The sequence below is a fragment of the Cyrtonyx montezumae genome, unplaced genomic scaffold (genome assembly GCF_038088225.1).
Source record: "Cyrtonyx montezumae isolate F1298 unplaced genomic scaffold, pur_monq_1.0 scaffold_11, whole genome shotgun sequence".
NCBI classification, from domain to species: Eukaryota; Metazoa; Chordata; class Aves; order Galliformes; family Odontophoridae; genus Cyrtonyx; species Cyrtonyx montezumae.
Window position 1 is genome coordinate 15,276,069 of NW_027071837.1, and position 21,685 is coordinate 15,297,753.

General features: G+C 41.4%; 1 long non-coding RNA gene across 1 annotated transcript in view; it reads right to left on the reverse strand.

Moving 5' to 3' along the window:
* Nucleotides 1-240: 240 nt before the first annotated feature.
* LOC136044410 (uncharacterized) overlaps nucleotides 241-21,685 on the reverse strand; it is a 174,359-nt gene continuing 152,914 nt past the window's right edge. Inside the window, exon 3 of the long non-coding RNA XR_010621815.1 lies at nucleotides 241-454. This is a non-coding gene — a long non-coding RNA (uncharacterized LOC136044410). The remainder of the gene's footprint in view (nucleotides 455-21,685) is intronic.

The following is a 21,685-nucleotide window of genomic DNA, read 5'->3' on the forward strand; positions in this document are numbered from 1 at the left end:
CACATTATGCGATACACGTTTTTTTTTCCTAAAAAAACCCTGGCATTTTGACTGATAGAAAGCAACTGAAATAGAGAGGTGAAAAACAAACTCTGATTCCCCAGTTAGGCAACTGACTGTACGTGTGAACGCGGCGTAAAAGCAGACAGAATAACTGCACTGAGCAGCTGCATTTTGCATTAACATTTAAACCACGAATAATATCCCCTGACAATGAGCCCCTAATTTAGGTACCTGAAAACAATATAAATCAGAAAAAGCAGCAGGAGCTCAGTGAGCGAGTAGCCTGGTTACTCTGCGATGGGGCATAGGTGCAGGCGCCCATCTGTACACCCCTAGGTTGGAGAATTTTCACTACTGTGTATAAGAGGAACTCTTCCCATTTCTCTGACATCCCTTCACCTGCCTCCAGCAGCCTCTTCACTGACGTGCCCCCATAAGTCTGAGAACATTGCTGTGAGCAAATGAAAACCAAGACTACTTTCATAACCATTTACCGCTATATCCCGAGTTGTAAGCAAGTTAATGACTGCACATAATAAAATGAATACTTTGCAGCCAAACATAGTCAATGGCTGCACTTTCCCCTTCTAGCTTCAGCATTAATAACAAACTCTCTCCGTTTTTCTAAACTTAATCTATAAACAGAACAGCAGGGCCTGCATATACATATTCATGTGAAAAACCCTCAAGAGGAATTAAAGGCAATAGCATTATCCATCTTCCTTACATACTGAATGAATGAAGCACCAGCTCTGGGTTTTCAAAGTGCTACTGGTTGCCTCAGTCACCAGCATTGTTTCTCACCCTTACCTGGATGATTTGCAAGCACATCATCTCTGTTCAAAATGGCTTTCCAAATGTGTCCAGTGAGAGTGTTTATTTGCTCAAATCCACGGCACATCTCGTTCACCAAAAAGAGAATAACTCCTGTTACCAGTTTGCATAAGAGGGGGAAAGCTGCCCTTCCTAGCACCTCCAGGCTGAAGCTGCACATCAGTAAACACACCATTTTGAGAGAAGTACTGTAGAAGTCTCCTCATACTAGCTGGGGTCAGAGCATTCACTCCCAGACAGAGAGACCTTTTGTAATAGGAAACCCCAAAACATTTTCTCAAAAGTCAGTACGATTATCACATCCTCGTGGTGCAGAATCGTTAATGCTGAGCAGCTAGTACATTTTATGAATTCATCACTTTGCTGATGAACACTGGCATGCACTGATCGCTAGGCACAAAAAGCTCCAGCACTGTACAGAAGTGGCATTCAGCCTCTGACAAGTGAAGAGCTACTTTGTCATCAAACAGAGGCTCACAAAACCATGAAAGAATGAACCGCATTTGAAATGGAGAAATGTGCACAGGCAGTTTATGCGAGAGTTAATACACTGCTCCAAACAAGTCAGCAAAATCTACAGCCAGGGACAGTGCTTTTCAGAGCACAGCCAAAGGCCCGGGCTCATTGGCTATCTGTCACCCATCGCAGAAGAGCAGCTCTGTGTAAGCCAATATTGCCCGTATGTGTGTGGGTGCACTCACACCTCTATTTTTTGTTTCAAGTTGGCTGGGGGCAGCTGTTGTATTACCTTTGAGACATGTTAGCAAGGAGCTTGAAGTAACTTAGAAGCCACAAATGGGACATACTGGGACACTGAAATGTGACATCACCAATATAGCAATGGTTAGCTTCATGGTTTTCTTGCTTTTTGCATCTATTCTTTGTTGGGATGCTCTCTCTATTGCTTAACTCTTCAGAACTAACATGAAAAAGAGAATAACGCAACAAAGAAACACCCACTGAGCAAGACAACCCAGCTTGGGGTTTGAATAATAAGCTTTTGGTCTATTTTATACCTTTATACTGCCCAGCTGCTTAGTTTAGGATAGCAAATGAACAGAAACTTGAGATTGCTGCAGGGCAAGAAGCTTTTGCCATTTTTCAAACACTGATTCTGGTTCCAAACCAGCTGTGTCATGCTTTCATATGCAAACTTGCCACTGTCATCAGTGGGATTTCTGAATGTTTAGGAAATACATGGGAACTGGTTACTCTTCCTCTTCGGTTTTTTAACTGCTAGAAGAATTTGTGTCAACCCTGGGGGAAGAGAAGGAAGGAGGAGAATGCGAGGGAATGTGGACAGTGTTAGATAATGCTGTGTGCCAAATCCTTCCCCATGAACTCCTTGCCATGCTGCTGGTACACTGGAACTGCATCCAGAAGTGTTACATTTGCAAGTGCACTATCTGCAGTCCCTAATGAGTAAGTTTTCTAACACAAATCCCATTCACAAATCCCATTACAAATAACAAATAATATTGCAATATTTGAGCATATACCCACAAACACAGATTTTTTCTTATTTTTTCAAGAAAAGGAAGGAAGGATGTTCAGAATTCCCTTTACTGAAATATTTATTCTCACTGCAAGAGAGTGAGGGCACATTTTTGGTAACCAAGGTCTCTATAAGATAAACATGAAACTCCAGCACAGCTGGTGCTTGACAGTGGAAGTATTTATCTCTTGGAATTCTCTTTTAAGGAGATCCTTCATTAGAAAAGAACCTTCTTAATATTCACTCTCAGATTGCTTCTACTATTTGGTTCAGGGCAGTGCTTATTACTAAATATGTCATCTCGACGTAGAAAGTTCCAGCAAATCTTAATATTCAATACTGAGGTTTCTGAAAGCTATAAATGTTTGTTTTCAGAATTAAAACCAGAAAGACAAACAATACATTTGTCAGTGTTTCTTTTATATAACCGAATATACTGACATACACCTACCCATTTATTTTTTCCACATTCCACATTCACACCTTCTTTTCCATTTGCCTTTGATGATTTCATCTCTAAAGCACCAAGACTTTCAAACATCACTATTTCACCTTTTGAGCCTAGAAAAGAATTTGTTTCAGAAGGAGGAAACGTACTAAAGGCTTGTTGAACCTGGCTGCTGCAGGCTGATTTGTCTGCCTTATTATTAGTAGCATCAGAGCTTCCACAAAATAAGATCTTTTCCACAAATGCGTTTTCATTCTGTAACAAAACTGAACACGTTGCCTGATCCAATCCATAAAGTCTGATCCTTCAAGCTTTGTGCCAACCGTTGCCATTTCATTACTGTCCAAATGACACATGACAAGACAGAAGTGTCACTTAAAATACATCACAAAGAGTTCTCTAGCTCGCTCTGAGGTGTATTACTTTGTTGAGTGAGATTGCAACAGTGCAAAAGACTCTGAATGACTTGAAAGAACACAGTCAGCTTATGGAGATGAACCAAGCATTGCTGTGACTGTGGGGAAGAATAACTGAATTTGTATCGTCAAAACGGTATGTTTGACAATCTGTGCAGATTTAGGATTAGATAAGAAAATACTCCTTCTTAGTGCATAGCTTTTGTCAAAAACTGCAAGTGAGAGTCCTCTGGAAACTTCAACCAAATAAAAGCAGTGTAGTAATATGGTGAGACTTCCGATTACCTCTCACCTTTCTGTAAGAACACCAGTGAGGTGCTTTGCTTTTACTACTCTGGAGCAGAGGGAAAGACGAGCACGCTTCCCTTCCTCTTTCAGTAAGACAAGGCAAAGGGCACTAGGCAACATGAATTGTTTTCTTCCATCTGTCCTGGCTCTGGATTTTGACTGCCCATTGGCAGCAGTGTGACCCCAGCGTCTGGCTGGCAGCTCAATGACAAAATAGAATCAGTCTTCATGGGAAAAGCAGCTACGAAACTCCCCACATCAAGGCTAGACAGGTTTTATTATGCTATGTCAAGACATACTGACAGTTTTAGTTAAATTAATTTCAGCTGGTTTTATTTGCTGCATCATTTGAAGTGGGTTCCCCTGTTCTTTTCTGAGCAAGCTCAGGTGGTTCAGTTCTCAGAGTTGCAGTGAGCTGAACAGCCCTCCTGACATCAGCTGCACAATGTGATGCACTGCGTGGTTAAGGCTTGCCCTTCACTGAGATATTTCATGAGATTCAAACTGCAGAAGCTTAACTCAGGTGCTTATGGCAAGTCAAAAAATATGATGATAGTCTCGAATAAGTGACACTGGAAGCTGGTCCACTTTTAGTCCAGCATTTCATAGGCAAGAGGCTTTTTGAACCTTTCTGTTACTGAAACCAAAGGGAACTCCAGCAATCCAGAACATTTCTGTGTCTAGCAAGGTATTTATGGCTTAGCCTCGTTATAGACTGTACACTGCATTTGTTGTAGGGGATTTTTTATCCTGCCTCTGTGAAACAATTTCTTGCTTCAGCAGCTCCCAAACTTAAATTTTAGCCCACAGTTCTTAGTCCAAAAAAACTCAGGATTTGCACGCAACATTGAAAACAATCAAACAAACAATCATTTGGGATTCATTCGCAATTATTATAGGCTTGTAAAGACGGTGCGACAATGCTGGTTAAGAACTGTAGAAAAGAGTATGTGGGAGAAGAACTTTATTTCATCCAAGGTGCAACAGCACCGAAGTCAACAGTTACAATGCTTTTGTACTGCCTCCAGTTTGTTCATTCTGCAGAGAACGTTTCTACGCATTGTAAATTGTTGTAAATCAGCATTAATCTGACCGACATGTCCTGAGCCATCCAGTTCTCAGGCTAATTCTATTAGGCAGATTTTTCCACATGCTAGTCTGAAATGTTATCATATGATGACAAATGTAAGCTTTTTTTACTGGATTTATGTAAATCCTCACTTCAAGTGAAGCCATTTCAAGGGATCTGTAGTTGCTCATAGAACCCACACACTGAAAGGCAGCACAAATACCTTGTAAGAGACCAGGCTTCCCTCAGCAAGTCCAAGCTTCACAACTGATTCTGGTCCACACTTTCACTCCTTCTTTCTATTACAGCTTCAGAGGAGATGGCAGAAAACTTTCTACCTGACCATCATCACCGTCAGCTCTAAAGAAAGGTGCACTTTGGAGAGGAAGGAGGAGTGAAAAGAACGGGGCTAATTCTCCGCTTACCTTCACTCTCTTATTTGTTCATTTCACTGTAGCTTGTAGTACAGAGTTTGCACTGTGTTTTGTGAACTTTAAGGAATTCTCATCCAAATGGCTTTCATTTGTTGCAGTTTCTATTAGAGAACTGGCACATTAAAAGATTAATTCCCTGCAGCTATACACAGGTGAGCGAGAGACAGAAGGAACACGGAAATTCTATCCCGAGGCCACTTTCCATACTCGGAAACCAGCAATATTAATCTCAGAAAGTCAGAGTGCAAGAAAAATACCAACAAATCCACACAACCCCAAACACTGAAATGGTCAGCTTCTAGCACACTGCATTGTTTGGTGTTGGGTTTCTTAGTTCATTACACAGCAGGGCTGTACTCCAGCTGGACATCCCAGGGCTCACCTACAGTACACATCATAACTAGTGCTGCAGCACAGGAGTAGACCCATTGGCTGCAGTGGGGCTACTCACATTTAAAGTAATCATATACTAAAGTGCTTTGCTGGACTGAGGCCTCTGTGTCTCAGGCAAAAAAGCTTTCCTCAATGAATTTGCCAATTTCCCTTCCTAAAGGTCAAAGAAAAAGCTGCTTCTATTTCCTGATGAACTTGGGGGACCTTTTAAAACACATTACATTCATTCTTTGGATATGTACTGAACATTAGTTGACCTTAGCCACAGGAGAAATAAAAGAGTCCTAGGGAAGGATAAGAGCTAAGGGTTAATTACGACACCTTAGCTAGAGACCATTTCCTCAAATTTCTTTGTTCTTATTTATGGAGTTGTTTTTAATTCAAAGGCAATGTTCTATTTGGATGTGGAGATTCAAGTAACACTTTCCAAAATATGAAAAGCTAAATGCCACATTTACAACTGTTTCTGTAAAGGGTTGACTTTTATTAAAGTGACTGAGTAAATACAATTCTGAAGGTTTTGTTTCTCTTGTAAATTAAATGGTATGTTTGTAGATGGAAAGGTCAATTTTCAGTAAAGCTGAGCTTCAGAAAACATCACCTTTCTCAGCTAAATCAAAGGAGTTAATTAGTTTTACAGATGGAATACATAATATATGATCCTCTTATCTTTGTTTGAAAATCAACTGTTTATGGCGTAAAGAGGATATACTTGTCATTGTTAGGGGTAAATGCTTTTTGCTGCAGCAGCAAATCGAGACAGCCTACCAAATGCAGCTTCATAAATGTTAGACACTGAGATCCTCCAAGAGGTGCGCATCCAAATCATACCTGACTCCAGATTTGTTGTGTTTAGCAAATTTATTCCATCATTTATGAAGATGCCATCGTTTCTATTAATGAAATAAATGCACTAGGAAAATACTACTAGGCACTGCACTCTGCAGTTCAATCCCTTTCCTCCTTGTTCTTCACTTGAATCAGTTTTTTTTTATACTTTAGACAGAAAAGTACTGGATTAAAAGACAGCCCCTGTCCTCCCTCTTTGTACAGCTGTGCAAAATGAAGGGAGGTTCATAGGTTCATAGGGAGGAAAGGGAACAGCATTTTCTGTCTCCCTAGCATCCACTCACACAGCATGTTACACAACCATGGACTTTCCAGTGGGTTTCACGTGTGTCTCCAGAAGGAGGATATGTGGAAGATGCTGGAAGAATTCAGGTCTCCACTGCAAAGATGTACCACCACAGCAGAGAGACCGCAAATTAGTTTTCTTCTCCAATGCCCATGGAGGACGTCCTGACATTTCTTACAGAACTCACTTTCCCACATTGCTCTGTACAGGTTAAGTGCTACTTAGGAGCTGTTATTATTTACGGTTACAGAAATTGTCTGTTCATAGAAATCTAATCTCATAAATTTTCCCTTAGGATAGATTCTGCACCACAAATTACACATGCCCTCACCTTCTCTGAAGCAGCAGTACTTGCTTTCTTTTAAAAGTCATTTAAGTTTCATTAGAGCTCCCTTTCTCCCTGTGAACATAAAAGACCTGGTGCTGAGTTTTGTTCTCACAGAGGGTGCCGTGTGGGGATAAAAAAAAGAGACCATGATGAAATTGTCTGAAGAGACAAGTGAATATAGAACAGCTTATGTCGAGCACTGAGATTTGTAAGACGTGACGTGTCGACAAAAGCCTCCTTCACTAAAAGAAAGGGAAACCTAAAAGACAAACATTAAAAAAAATATTGCAGGCAGTTTTCCAAGCTGCCTCGCTTTCATTACTAGCTAGGTTACCCAGTTCTTTGCTGTGGTTCTGCCACATTTAAACTTGGCTGCTGTTACAGATAACCTAACCTTTACTTTGCACTATTAATAATAATATTTAATAATATTAAATTGAACAAAATTCTCCTTGTTCTAGCACAGGTCTGGATCAAAGTGATTCCAGTGCTCAGTGTGGACCAGATCATTTCCTCTCAGGGACAGAGGTTAAATCACAGCTTCCATAGCAATAGCAAATCCACATTGCTCTCACATGGCAGTGGGCTCATCACTTTTTGTGACAGTCAAGTGATGGCTACACAGATATGATTTAGCAAGCATATTTAATGTCCAGGTCTTCTGTTCAATTTTCTGGAGGAATGCATTCTCCATATCCGAATGCTTTGGAGGCAAACAGACAAGGACTTTCTAGAGAACTCTGAAGTACAGAAGAGATACAGAGCTAGATATAGAGATACAGAATCCATAGGCACTGGGAGTTGAAGCAGGAGACATTAGCACATCACTTTTCTGACGTACTCAGTGCTGCAGGTCACAACCTGCTCTTGAAAAACACAGTCTGCTTACTGCAGTTTCACAGCGAGACTGTTAACAACATGATGATCTCCTTGTGCCTCTCTTTACCTATATACAGAGCAGCTCCGTGGCAAACCTGTGCCCTCTAGCTTATTAAGTGCATCGTTTAAAAAGGTACAGCCCCTCAGGTGGTAGTACAGATGTTGAAATAGATAGAAAGGTTGTAAAGGATACTATCATTTTAGGTCTGCGGTGGAAGTTCAGTTGAAAGTGAAAATCAGCAGGCTCAAGTAACTAAACTCCACCAGCGCAGCCAATATATCACAGCAAAACACTGAGCAGTATGAATGCTGGAATCTTCAATCAGATATTGCTCATTTAAAAATGGAGCTGTGCAACAGTGGCCCTATCTCTTGTACTCATTTTTCTTGAAGCAGCAGTCTGACATTTCAAAAGATGAGAAGTACCTTTCAGCTTGAATAAACTCAGAAATCTATCTGTAAACACATTCGGCCTCATCTTGAGAAATGTCAGATTTTTGGAATGAACAGTGTGGGTTACGATACTTGTGTCAGTATTTAGACAACCACATGTAAGAGAGCAAGCATGGTTGCAGCCTTTTATACTGCACTTTGTTGTACGTGGAGTAGCTGTGAAAAAGAAAATGCACGTTAGTACAGGCCAACAACTTTGTCCTGCTTCTCCAGCAAAACAGTAGCAAAGATAAATAATGGAGTCACAGGAGGGAGATAAAGCATCTTTCACCTCCTCTGCCGCATTGTATTCAGGTCTCTGCATTGGTTGGCTCTTGGAAGAATCCTTTCTGACACTTGGTGACAATCACGGTGTTCATTCATTACAGATATTTGTTACTGGGGTTCTAATATTGACACCTGAAATCAAGTCCTTGCTGTGTTAAGCGTTATACACAGAAAAAGGAAGTTCCTACCCTGGGAAGCTTGCAACCCAGCGACAAAGCAATGCAAAGTGAGTGACAGCCTGCAAACAACAGCAGTGCCACTGCTTGACCTGTGAGTTTACCGCAGTGGTTTTCAATCTAGGGTTTTTGAGCCCCAAGGGCAGAGGTCCATTATGAGGGATGGCATTCCCTGGTACTGCACGCAGAGCAGAAGCACGTGGCTCCTCAACTCAGGTGGTTTATTAAAGCCAGGGAACAACACTGGCACTCCAAACTGCATGCGGTGCTATGCTGTATTTTTCCCAAAGCAATTCATTCTCTTTCAGAGAATAAAATTTCCACTCATTCAATAAAATATGCTAAAATTGCTGATAATGGGTTTGCTTAGGATTGGGTGGGAAGCCATTATATCAGAGTTTACACAGTTAATGTCCAGTATTGAGTGCGTGTATTGCAATGTATAATGGAATCGGAAAAAACATTACATTCAGATGCATTTTTGTTCTGTATTTTTTAATAACATCAATATATCAACCTTTCTAATATTCCTTTTTTATGGTTGAGTGCACATATTTGGTACGTTATTGTACACAGGTAAATCTTACAACGTAATTTGGCAAGTATTACATTCAAGCTGGAAGGCTTTTTTTTCTAATCCCACAGCTTCTTCCCTTAAAACATCATCCTGTGCTAATGCTGCGGAGCAATAACAGTGACATACAAGAAATCTACATTCTCTCTGAGAACACTCCCTGGTTTGTTAATTCTCCAAAAATATAAAGAGTAAAACTGGGTATTATGTGATCTGATGTGACCAGCACATGTGAGGTGATAATTCATACTACCTTAAACTGAGAGTCCAATAAAGATCGGATGAATGCCTTCAAGGACTGGATGGATGGGATTTTGAGAAACTTTATACAGAGGAAGGCGTCCCTGTCCATGACAGAGGGGTTAGAATTGGATGGTCTGTTATGTTCCCTTCCAACCCAAGTCATTTATGATTCCATGGCTTTGTGATACCTCTTGGTCATACAGAATCCCAAATGAATTTAAAATGAACATGTACTTTCCAGTTGGATAAAGTCAAGTGAAAAGGACTCCACGCAAAATATCTTCTCCAAAATGCAGAATTAACAGTTACTCAATAAAATGTCTGCAAACATTAGCAAACTCCTTTTCTCCTCCTCTTATACTTTGCCTACAAAAAAAAAAATGGTACTGTTTTTGTGCAAAGGTCCCCTAAAACCTGTCAACTTGGAACAGTCTCAGTAAGTTCGCTTTGTTTTTACACTCAATTCTTTGAAATTGTCAACCAAAAAAAAAATCTTCCAACATAAATTGATATATTTTATATGATCAATTCTATGTAGCTTCAAGGGGAGTGGGTCTGACTGAGAATTAGGAGTGGGTCTGTCTATGGATTAGGATCAGGGGGATAGTCCTTAGGAGTGACATCGTGGTGGGGGTCTGTTACAGACCACCTAGTCAGGATGAAGAAATAGATGAGATGTTCTATAAACAACTCGTAGATGTTGCACGATGGCCAGCACTCGTTCTCATGGGGGACTTCAACTTCCCTGATATATGCTGGAAATACAATACTGCGCAGAGGAAGCAGTCCTTGAGATTTCTAAAATGTGTGGATGATTGCTTCCTGACTCAGCTGGTGCAAGAGCCTACCAGGGGAGATGCCTTGCTTGACCTACTTTTCACTAACAGGGAAGGACTAGTAGGGGATGTGAAGGTTGGAGATTGTCTTGGCCAGAGTGACCATGAAATGGTGGAGTTTGCTATTCTGGGTGCCGTCAAGAGGGTGACTAGCAAAACTATTACCTTGGACTTCCAGAGGGCAGACTTTGACCTGTTCAGGACACTTGTTGCAAGGGTCCCTTGGGACTTGCTCCTGAAGGGTAAAGGGGTCCAGGAAGCCTGGATGCTCTTCAAGATGGAAATCTTAAAGGCACAGGAGCAGGCAGTCCCGGAGTCCTGTAAGTCAAGCCGGAGGAGCAAAAGACCAGTGTGGATGAACCGGGATCTTTTGTTGAGACTCCGAGAGAAAAGGAGAGTCTATGTCCTCTGGAAGATGGGTCAGGCTACTTGGGGTGACTACAGAGAACTGGCCAAGATCTGCAGGCAGAAAATTAGAAATGCTAAAGCCCAGCTTGAAATTAGGCTGGCTACTGCTGTAAAGGAGAACAGGAAACCCTTTTACAAATATATTAACAGCAGGAGAAAAACTAAGGAAAATTTCCCTCCTTTACTCAACGAGGCAGGCAATATAACCACAGATGATAAGGAAAAGGCTGAGGTTCTCAATGCCTTCTTCACATCTGTCTTTAATAAACAGGACAGTTATCCAAATGGTACTTGCCCTGACCTGGAAGTCTGGGACGGGGTGCATAATGCACCCCCTGTGATTCAAGCAGAGACGGTCAGAGATCTTCTCCTCCATCTGAACTCCCACAAGTCCATGGGGCCAGATGGGATCCACCCAAGGGTGCTGAGGGAGCTAGCAGAGGTGATTGCCGAGCCACTTTCTGCCATCTATCAGCATTCCTGGTTATCTGGAGAGGTCCCACAAGATTGGAGGCTTGCCGATGTGACTCCCATCTTCAAGAAAGGCCGTAAGGAAGACCCGGGGAACTACAGGCCTGTCAGCCTGACCTCGGTATCAGGGAAAGTTATGGAACAGATGTTATTGAGGGAGATCACACGACACGTGCATGGCAATAAAGGGATCAGACCCAGCCAGCACGGGTTCACCAGGGGCAGGTCGTGCTTGTCCAACCTCATCTCCTTCTATGACTGGGTGACCAGACAGGTAGATGAGGGAAAGGCTGTTGATGTAGTCTACCTGGACTTCAGCAAGGCCTTTGACACGGTCTCCCACAGTATTCTCCTAAGGAAACTGGCAGCCCGTGGTGTGGACAGGTTCACTCTTCTCTGGGTGGAGAACTGGCTGGAGGGCCGTGCCCAGAGGGTAGTGGTTAATGGAGTTAAGTCCAGCTGGCGTCCTGTTACGAGTGGTGTCCCCCAAGGGTCAGTTTTGGGGCCCATCTTGTTTAATATCTTTATTGATGACCTAGACGAGGGAATTGAGTGTACCCTCAGTAAGTTTGCAGATGACACAAAGCTGGGAGGATGTGTCAAACTGCCTGAGGGTAGGGAGGCCCTTCAGAGGGATTTGGATAGGCTGAACAGCTGGGCTGAGCAAAATGGGATGAGGTTCAATAAGACCAAGTGCCGGGTCCTGCACTTTGGCCACAATAACCCCATGCAATGCTATAGGCTTGGGGCAGAATGGCTTGAAGAATGTGGAGAGGAAAAGGACCTGGGGGTGTTGGTTGATGCTCGGCTCAACATGAGCCGGCAGTGTGCCCAGGTGGCCAAGAAGGCCAACAGCATCCTGGCCTGTATTAGAAATAGTGTAGCCAGCAGGAGCAGGGAGGTGATCATCCCCCTGTACTCAGCTCTGGTACGGCCGCACCTCGAGTACTGTGTTCAGTTTTGGGCCCCTCACTACAAGAAGGACATTGAGGCCCTGGAGCGTGTTCAGAGAAGGGCAACAAAACTGGTGAGGGGCCTGGAGCACAAGTCTTATGAGGAGCGGCTGAGGGAGCTGGGATTGTTTAGTCTGGAGAAGAGGAGGCTCAGAGGAGACCTTATTGCACTCTACCACTTCCTGAAGGGGGGTTGTGGTGAGGAGGGGGTAGGCCTCTTCTCCCTGATAAGTAATGACAGGACGAGAGGGAATGGCCACAAGTTGCGCCAGGGAAGATTTAGATTAGACCTCAGGAAGCATTTCTTTTCTGAAAGAGTGGTCAGGCACTGGAATGGCCTGCCTAGGGAGGTGGTTGAGGCACCATCCCTAGCGCTGTTCAAGAAGCGTTTAGATGAGGTGCTAAAGGACTTAATTTAGTAGTTGGGTAGAGATAGTGATAGGAGGATGGTTGGACTAGATGATCTTATAGGTCCTTTCCAACCTTATGAACTTATGAACTTATGAGAACTGCACATCATGCTGCAGCCTTGCCTGCAGCAAAGGACTGCTGGATGCGGCTGTGCATGGCAAGATGGAAGGAGCACCCACATCAACCAGTGTAGGCCGCACACATATGTGTGCTGACACCAATGGACTTCTGCTTGGCTTGGAACTGTGGAGTTTTCTCATTCACGTATATTGAAAAATAAACTTTGTAAGCCAGCAAAACGGGTTGTGGTTTTTATTTCAGTGAGGTAAATGCATTTGTACAGTATTTACCTACCTCTAACATAATACAATTTTTTTTTTAGCATTTAGATACACTTCATTTTATATCTCAGATTTCAGTCTCCCTGATTTACTGGGATTATTAGGTAATGGAACTTCTCTGATCCTTTAAACCAAACTGAAATGGAAGACAGACTTGGAAAGCTCTAGCACAGATGAGATTTGGCAAGGAATCAATATTTTACAGTTTAAATATGTATTAATGTGTAGCAGAACTAAACCATTTTAACTTTTTATACAGATATTATTTTACCCTCGCAAAAGTGTATAAAAAGTGCATAAAAAGTGTCAATTGTGGACTTATTTGGCTGAACATTATTTATGATACACTTATCTCATTGGGGAAAAGAAATAGCTAGTGATATCTGCCCAGGGAAAAATTACTGGGTGGTGGTTTCAAAAAAGCTTGAAAGATTTAGAAAGTCAATTCCCAGCAAAATGGGAGCTATGACAGGAGTCTCTGGCTCTAAATCATAGTAGCAGTTTTTAAACTCTAGCTCCTCCTTCCCCACTTTATCTTTAATTGAGTTCATTTTATCTTTCATTTGCTTACTGTGACTTTCTCAGGCAAGTTGAAGCTGCTTCAGAAACAAGAACAGGCAAAATACATACACGCATCCTTCCACTATTAGAGGTACTGCATGCTAGACTAGAGTTGGGCTGATGGTGACTGCTCTAATTCACTCCTTTGTTGGACCCACAAAGGAAGCAGTGCTTTCATGGTATGGACCACCCAGTGCAGATGTGGAGATAATTCAGAATGTCGCAGAGAGAAGACAGAGTACTGGACAGCTGCACTAACAACCAAGCAAATACTCTCCTGAGCTCCTGGCCAAACTGGCTAGCATGGCTCTGTGCCTTCAGCATAAGGAGGCTGCTGGCCCAGCAGAGTGCTTTCCAACAAGCACCCACAGGACTTTGGTGGAACACCAAACGTGGCATGGAGAAACAGCTGATATAATTTAAAGTGCTATTCCAATTAGAACCGAACAATATTGAAAATAACTAGAATAAATATTGAAAGTAACTAGAATAAGGTTTCAAGGCAAGGACATAAACAGGTAAACTTGACAGCAGAGAAATATTTAACACCTAGACATATATGAAAGTTCAGTTTAGGCACTAATAGTTCTTCACAGTGCAGTGACGGAGCACTGGAGCTGCACAGAGAGGTGATGGGGTCTCCTTCTCTGGAGACATTCAAGGCCCACCTGGCTGCCTACCTGTGCAACCTGGGCTAGGGAGCTACTTTGCAGGGGGGTTGGACTTGATGACCTCTTGATGTCCCTTCCAACTCCTACAATTCTGTGATTCTGTGATGTTTCTGCACTGCTGACATATGTCTGTTTTTTGCCCTGCTCCATCTTTAAGTTTGCTTCAGTAACCACATTTCCATTTTCAGATGTCTTTGTTGAAGACTCATTTGTGCATTGTCTCTCTGCAATTATTAGCATCACCATTTAACATTTATATAATTGCAGTATGGTCATACAAGATCAAGGAATAATGGATGTACAGCATATCCAGAAAGAAAAATACTTCCCCAGAGATGTTACCAAGGCTCATATCTTACTGTCTGTGATATACACCATGTCTGAAAAGCAGTCAGAAGGCTGTGCACATGTGAGAAAGATGAACAGATGAGACAAGCAAAGGTGTTATGATTGCTATTCCCATTTTGGAGATAAAAAGCTGAGACTGACAAATAGACTTATCCGAAAGTTCTGAGGGAGTAGGTGACAGGATAAAACCGACAATGAATCCTAAACCAACACATTAGTCCTAAAATCAGGGAGAACCACTTCTGCAAGAAATGTTAACGTTCATAACCCTGACATGATTTTAAACTATTTAAAAAACTCACAAACCTTTGCAGCAAAATATTGAGTGGTTTATGAACTTTTTAATGGCTTTTTCTCTCTCTACTTGCTAACTCAAAAATATGATCTATGATTACTGAAGAACGTATTCTTTTGTTCTACTTGTTTTCCAATACCAAAACCTGATCCTAAGGCAAAGTTATGAATCACTGATTCCATCTTTTCCTTTACTTGACATGGGCTGTCTGCTTACTGAAATATTCTCCTGTTCCTGGCTCTTTGCTAGGGTGGTTCTTCCAACCAGGGTACAATTTTTGTCTGTGGGTGTTACACAATGTGCACAGAAAAGGGCTGTATAATGCAGTATCCACAATTGGTAAACACATCAACCCTGTTTCAGAGGGGGATATGTCTGCATTAAATTAAGTGTGCTTTGCATCTGGGCTAACATATCAATACTGTGTCTTCAGTAGTTCTTACTTGCCCTGGGCAACTTGCTATGCCATGATATTCTTGAAGAAGCCATATCTGATCTCTTGTTCTGAAATCTTAGGATTTCAATTAAGTATACTTGCTAAAATATATCTAGAAGCAGTTAGTCTCTTCTGGGTATCATCAATACACAAAATTCCACTGAAATTACATGATTTCAATAAAACAATTCATGTAAGAAATGTTCTTAGTTAGATAGAATACCTGCTAAAGGTACAGCAGAGAGGCAGGGCTCTGCATCCCTCACATATGGTGATATTCTACTTTTTAAGATACAGTGGGTGAGATCCTGATGACAGTGTAGTGACTAGCAAAGCTCCCACCCATTCCAATCAGGTTAGAATTTCAGTCCATATGTGTACAAGCATGCAAAGCTAGTAATGTTTATAGCATCCATGGTGAGCTGTACTTGATGATAGTTCATTTTGGAATACATTGCTTTGAAGGCTCTTGGTACCAAATTAAGCTGCTAGGAAAGGGAAAGTAGTGACATGAATCACTCTCTCAGTACAACGGAAAAAACTTCTGTGACTATTTTTTTTCTAATGTGGGAGCATTAGAACCTGCTTGCAGCTCTCTAGTGTGTGCCAGGCTGATATGGGGACCTCTTGACACAGCAGTCACCTCGTGTCTGTGCTTTCTGAAATGACAGGGTTCAGTTTCACACTTCCCTAAGAGACAAATGTACCCAGTGACAGATGTAACCAAAGTCCCCTTTAATCTCAGGTGAATGCCTCTTGTCTCTCAGCGTACAAGTTTTCAGGGCTGCTGTAACTTGGCACCAGTTGCCATTGGCCTGCATCAGTTTCGTGGCAGGACCAAAATATTGGAGGGGCAGGATTACAAGCGTAGCTTAGAATACAGGTTTACCTCTACAGAGCAGCTGAGGGCTGGGGAAGTCAAGTTTCATTTTATACCACAGTATAACATCATTCCCTATAGATAAGAGCATGAATCCATGCTGCTGTTAGTGCACAAGCTGGAGCTGAAGGACAAGCAGTCAGCCACGAATGGAGCTACTTTGGCTGCATAGAAATAAAAGACATTTTGTTGTCTTCTCTTTTGTTTACATGGCAGGTTATACTAATTTGTTAATCTTGTCTTAGCATATTTATCTAACATTCATCTATACAATTTTCATTTTGATATGATATAAATCTATATTTACATCAATGTTAAATGTATGTTGCTAGCCATTTATAACTCTTGTCGTATTTCACTCACATTTATTAATTATACTTACAGATTGCTACGAAGCACATGCCAGACAAATGCTGACTGAGCACTCTGGTGCCTGCTCAGACCCTCCTTACTGCTCAGACCTGTGGCTGACAGCTGTAGTTCTTTCCAGTCTCTGACAGTTGCTTTTTTCACTTGAAAGCTTTCTGAAGGCAACCAAGTGCAACAGCAACTGTACTGAAAACTACAAATTTGGTACAGTCCTAATTTCATCAGTTACTGTGCTGATCTCTAAATGCTGTAAAAAAATGATCTGTATCTAGGAAAACTTGCAGGCCAACATATAATACCTTATAAAGGAACTGTTGGTGGGTTTTCTTCATACTTGAATGTTTCATAACAGCAAAACAGCAGTTATCTGGCACTTTCTAGTGATTAATAATAAACCTCCTCCTATCTAATAATTAGTTAAGCAGTGATAACTGATAGGGAAGACTTCCCCAGCAGATAATTAGCAAAAAAGCTCGGTACACTTAGCTGAAAAGAAACACTCTCTCCATCAGTCATTATTGCTTAAATAAAGGCCAAATCGGTGCATTTTCAATACTAGGACAACAGCTGCAGGCAATATTCCTTTAAAATCTGCACGTAATCGGTGGTTGATATATAAAACAATGGGCATATTTGTGAAAATGCTATTCCTGTGTGAAATCAGTTGAAATATCCTGTGTGTACTGTCAATACAGGGAGATAGAAGAGTGAAAAGAAAGACCATGTGCTGATCCATCAAGGAGTTTCCCTAGAAACTTTTTTGTTTGACAGAGTCTGGGGAAGTTAGTCCCTCCACGCAAGTTGAGATGCTGCGGAGATAGCCAAACTTTCAGGGTTAGGTAACCCTGGAACAAATATGAAGAAGTTAAAAAGGCAATGACACGAGTACTTTCAGTCACTTTTAGAAGGTATTATTCCCAGCAGTCCACTCATGTTTTGGCAGCAGCTAACACCCAACAGCATCCAGCAGATGATGCACATGTTTCAGTCGCTCCAGCTCAGATCTGGCTAACTTGGCCCAGCTCCATTGGTGCCAAAGTTAATAATCTAAGGCACCTGCACTGCAGGACCAAGGCTCTAGCAGATGCTCCCTCTGTGTTTTTCTGAGGGAGTGGTAACTTCTGGCAAGGCACACAGATTCAATAATATCAACTGCTACAGTGAAGTGTCAGAGCTTTCTCAATATTCAGAGGGTACAGGAGCTTTGAAGGCTTCAGAATTAAGATCTTTACCCTGAAAAAGGAAGTTAGTCAATTAGATCATTTGCTCTGAAACTCAGTCAGGAGCTTCAGGAAATACTGCCTTATATTTTCACGCAGGTCTCACTGCCTCCATTTTCCGTATTCAGCTTAATTGGAACATCTTCCTTGTTTCATATCAACCACAGGACCAAGCCCACATAACTCACTGTCAGCTTGTTCTCTTTGTTCCCGTTGCTCTTGTTGTTCTACTGCCCACTTTTAATTGGATGGGAATTAAAGGTATCAATCAGAACTAGGTCAAGGAAAAAATGGCATGTTTCTATTTGCCATTTGTCAAGATCCAGCAGTTACTAATCTTTTTTCTTTTTTTAAAGCTTTGCCAGGTGTTACGTCTCCATAAATTCAGACTTAAACAGCACCATTAGAGGTACTTTACTCTAGGCCTCTTACAGTACTTTTAAATATTTTATGTGGTTTCAGCAGTAAAGCCAGGCAGCATCTGCTAAACTTCATGGCTTGCCCTTAAATTTTCCTGTCACTCTTGTCCTCAGCATGCCTGTTTTAAGAATGAAGATGACAGCACCTATAAATGCATTGAAATCTACTGCTTATTATTATTTTTTCCTCATAGATTCTCTTATTTGAGTGGGGAAATAACCAGGAAATGTTACTTTCAGTAATCTTCCCCAGACAAAGGACACAGACAGAGCCTTTTGTAGCACACATGGAATGTTCAGCTCTGGGTTTGGATGACAAACACCCATGGCAGCCAGGATTCTCCGACAGGCTCCCCACTTTCAATGAAGTGTACTACTGTAGCATTGAAAGTAATGGAAGTATTGCAGAACAGACTCAACAATGATATGTGGCCTGGCCTCCGCTGATCAACTCACTTGCAAAGCTGGTGGCATTACTTATGAGAATAGTGGTACACGCTCACCCTGAAGAATAACTCGATCAATCCAAAGAAACTGGTGAAGTCTCTTACATTTATCTATGTTCACTGGCTAATCTCTAGACCAGCAAAGCTAAGACACTTCAAGTTTTCCTCTGCTAAGTGAAGGCTGAATCATTTTATTACAGCAAAAAAGTCTTACGGCCCAAAGTAACCTCAAGCTGCAGAGGAAGAGACTGATGTTTCATTCTTTTTACTGCTGATAGCTTTTTGAATACTAACAGTAGGAGGCAGTTAACTTTGGAATCAGAGAATAGTTTGCGGGCCATTTTGTGGAGATATCCCTGTCATGGGTTCTTACAACTACACGCTACCTCTGCTTTGAGGTTGTGTGGGGATTATCTTGAAGGAATCTGAGATGTTTTAAAGGACTGTCCCACTGCATTGTGGCGGGCTTCTCTCAGCATTAATTGCATCTCAGTTGTTTTCTGGGAGGAAAATTCAAACAAATCACTTTAAAAATTTACACTGCGATTCCCAATCTGCAGCGTTGACTGTTACTTCCAAACTGGCTGAGAGATGTGGGAGAAGGGCTACCTAAACAATGACCAGCAAGGAAAATATTTTCTCTAGGCTTCCAAAGAAGACACACCTTTAGCTAGACTGCACTGCAGACTGTCTGGAAGTATCCAGTACATAACTGCCCATTTGCACTTGCATCTTCTTTTTCTATTAGAAAAGAAAAATTCAAACTTGCTTCAGAACAAAGAAAGCAGCAGAGCTATTCTTAAAAGCCGCTGTCAATGGGCTTTTGATGCAAATGAATACACATAGTTTATCTCTTCTTTATCTCACAAGAATTATTGAAGCAGATTTCAACTCTAAATGAAATTGACAGATTTGCATATCCTTTTGCTGTATTATTAAAAGGCTGCACAAAATTATGCATTAAAAGGCTGCACTCTGACAGAAGACAGAGCCCTGACTGTGGAAGAAAAGAAAAGGCCTTGATATCAGCAAGCCTTCTGGGTAACAGGTTTGAATCAATATTAAAGAGAACTACAAGTAAAAAATTCCAATAACTTCTACAGATGTTATGGGTGTACCCTACAGTATGTGAATGTTGGGTTAAAATTTACAATGATTCTACTTTGTAGTATGTGAAAGTATTGAAATTTTCATTCAAAACAATGGATTTCGTAACAAATAAGTATAGAGCTTAATACTGGTATTTATTTATTGCATTGATTTTCAGAGCTTCTTTCAAAGTGAAGTGATCAGTTAAATTCGAGCAGAAAATGAACACACTGAAATAGGTACCACGGAATGGATGTTCATTGCCAAAATGCTGCCAATCAAAATTTTCAAATTTAATTTGTGTACAACATACTATTTAAGTTGGAAGGAAATGAATTTGGTAAATTTACAGGTAGCTTGTAGGCAGTCATTGGCCAAATGCTTTTGAGAGACTTCTGACCAAGGAAAGCAGGACGCTCATCCAGACTGTTGGGTCAAGCTACTTTCAAAGGATTTGAACCATATCTTACACAGCTGGCTGAAAAGTTGGAACTGGTGAATTATCAGATAAAGGAGACCAGAAGTCATCAGTAGATCCCTAATACCTAATTTCCTCTGTTTGCCTTAAAATGGTTTGGTAGGAAACACAGCTTTCTGGGACAAAATTATTCCCTGAGCTTGGTATGGCAAATACCAAGCTGAATTTCAAAATTCCCCTCAGATCTAAGAATTAGAATCAGATATTCTCAAATATTTTAGTAAAACAAGTGTATTAAATACAACTTACTCACTGGTAGCTGAAATGAATGAACACTTCTATGTATTTCACATATACTAAGCTCTCAAGGATCATCCAGACGGAACATAGTAAGCAAGAGGAACAGCATCTCCAATCCTCAAAACATGTGGGGATTGATTTGAAGAACAAATATTGTAGTTCCATGGATATTGAATCTGGTAATACTCATCTGTTGGTGCTCTCTCTTGGGAGTGCTCTCAGTTCTCTCCACTGGGAGAAAGGGATACAATGCACCCCCACCAAGGAGTTACAGACACACCAGAATGCTGTGCTGCCATTCAACAAGACCTGGACAGACTGGAGAGATGGGCAGAGGGAAACCAGATGATGCTCAACATGAGCAAGTATAGAGTCTCACACCTGGGGAGGAATAACTGCAAACATCAGCACAGGTTAGGGGCTGACCTGCTGGAGAGGTGTTCTGTAGAGAAGGCCCTCGGTGTCCTGGATGACAGCAGGGTGGCCATGAGCCAGCAGTGTGCTCTGGTAGCCAAAAGGACCAACGGGACCCTGAGTTGTATTGAAAAGAGCATGGCCAGCGCGGCAAGGGAAGGTGATTCTCCTTCTCTACTCTACGCTGGTGAGGCCACATCTGGAATGCTGTGTCCAGTTCTGGGCTTCTCAGTTCAAGAAAGACAGGGATCTCCTAGAAAAAGTCCAGCAAATGACCACAAAGAAGATGGGGGGCCTGGGGCATCTCCTGTGTGAAGAAAGGCTGAGAGACCTGGGGTGGTTCAACCTGGACTAGAGGGAATTTTATCAATGCATATAAATACCTAACGGGTATTCTGTGATTCTGTGAAATTGTTTCCCCCAATACCATTGTCAAAATCAGATTACATTATTCCTTAGAAATTTGGAAGATCAAGTCTCTTCTCCTGCAGAGTATACCTAGGATACATTTTTTAAGCTGAAGCCTTTGGTTACAAACACTTCTCCATGCTTTCAAATTGCTTTGCAGAAATTTCTCATTACATACAATATATTAACTTTTCAAGATGACACCCTGTTTTATAAAATTGACATGGCTTGTTAAAATATTTAATTAAAAAAAATCTTTCCATTAAAACAGAACCAAGTCAATTTACTTACATTTTAAGGGGTCGTATTTCAACAGAAATTAATTGTGCTTAGGCTAGGTTACGTTTTCATCAGTAATCATTTAATTGATATTCATTACTCATTAAATTTAAGCAATCTCAGGCTAACTGTGCAAATACTGAATTTAGCAGGCTCTTGTAAAATCTGAATTGATCACAGATACGTAAGGTCTTTCCAATAACACAGAATGTTTGCTGTGTTATAGTTCATACTCATGAAAACTATTTGCTAAAACTGATCATCTCAGGGATAATTT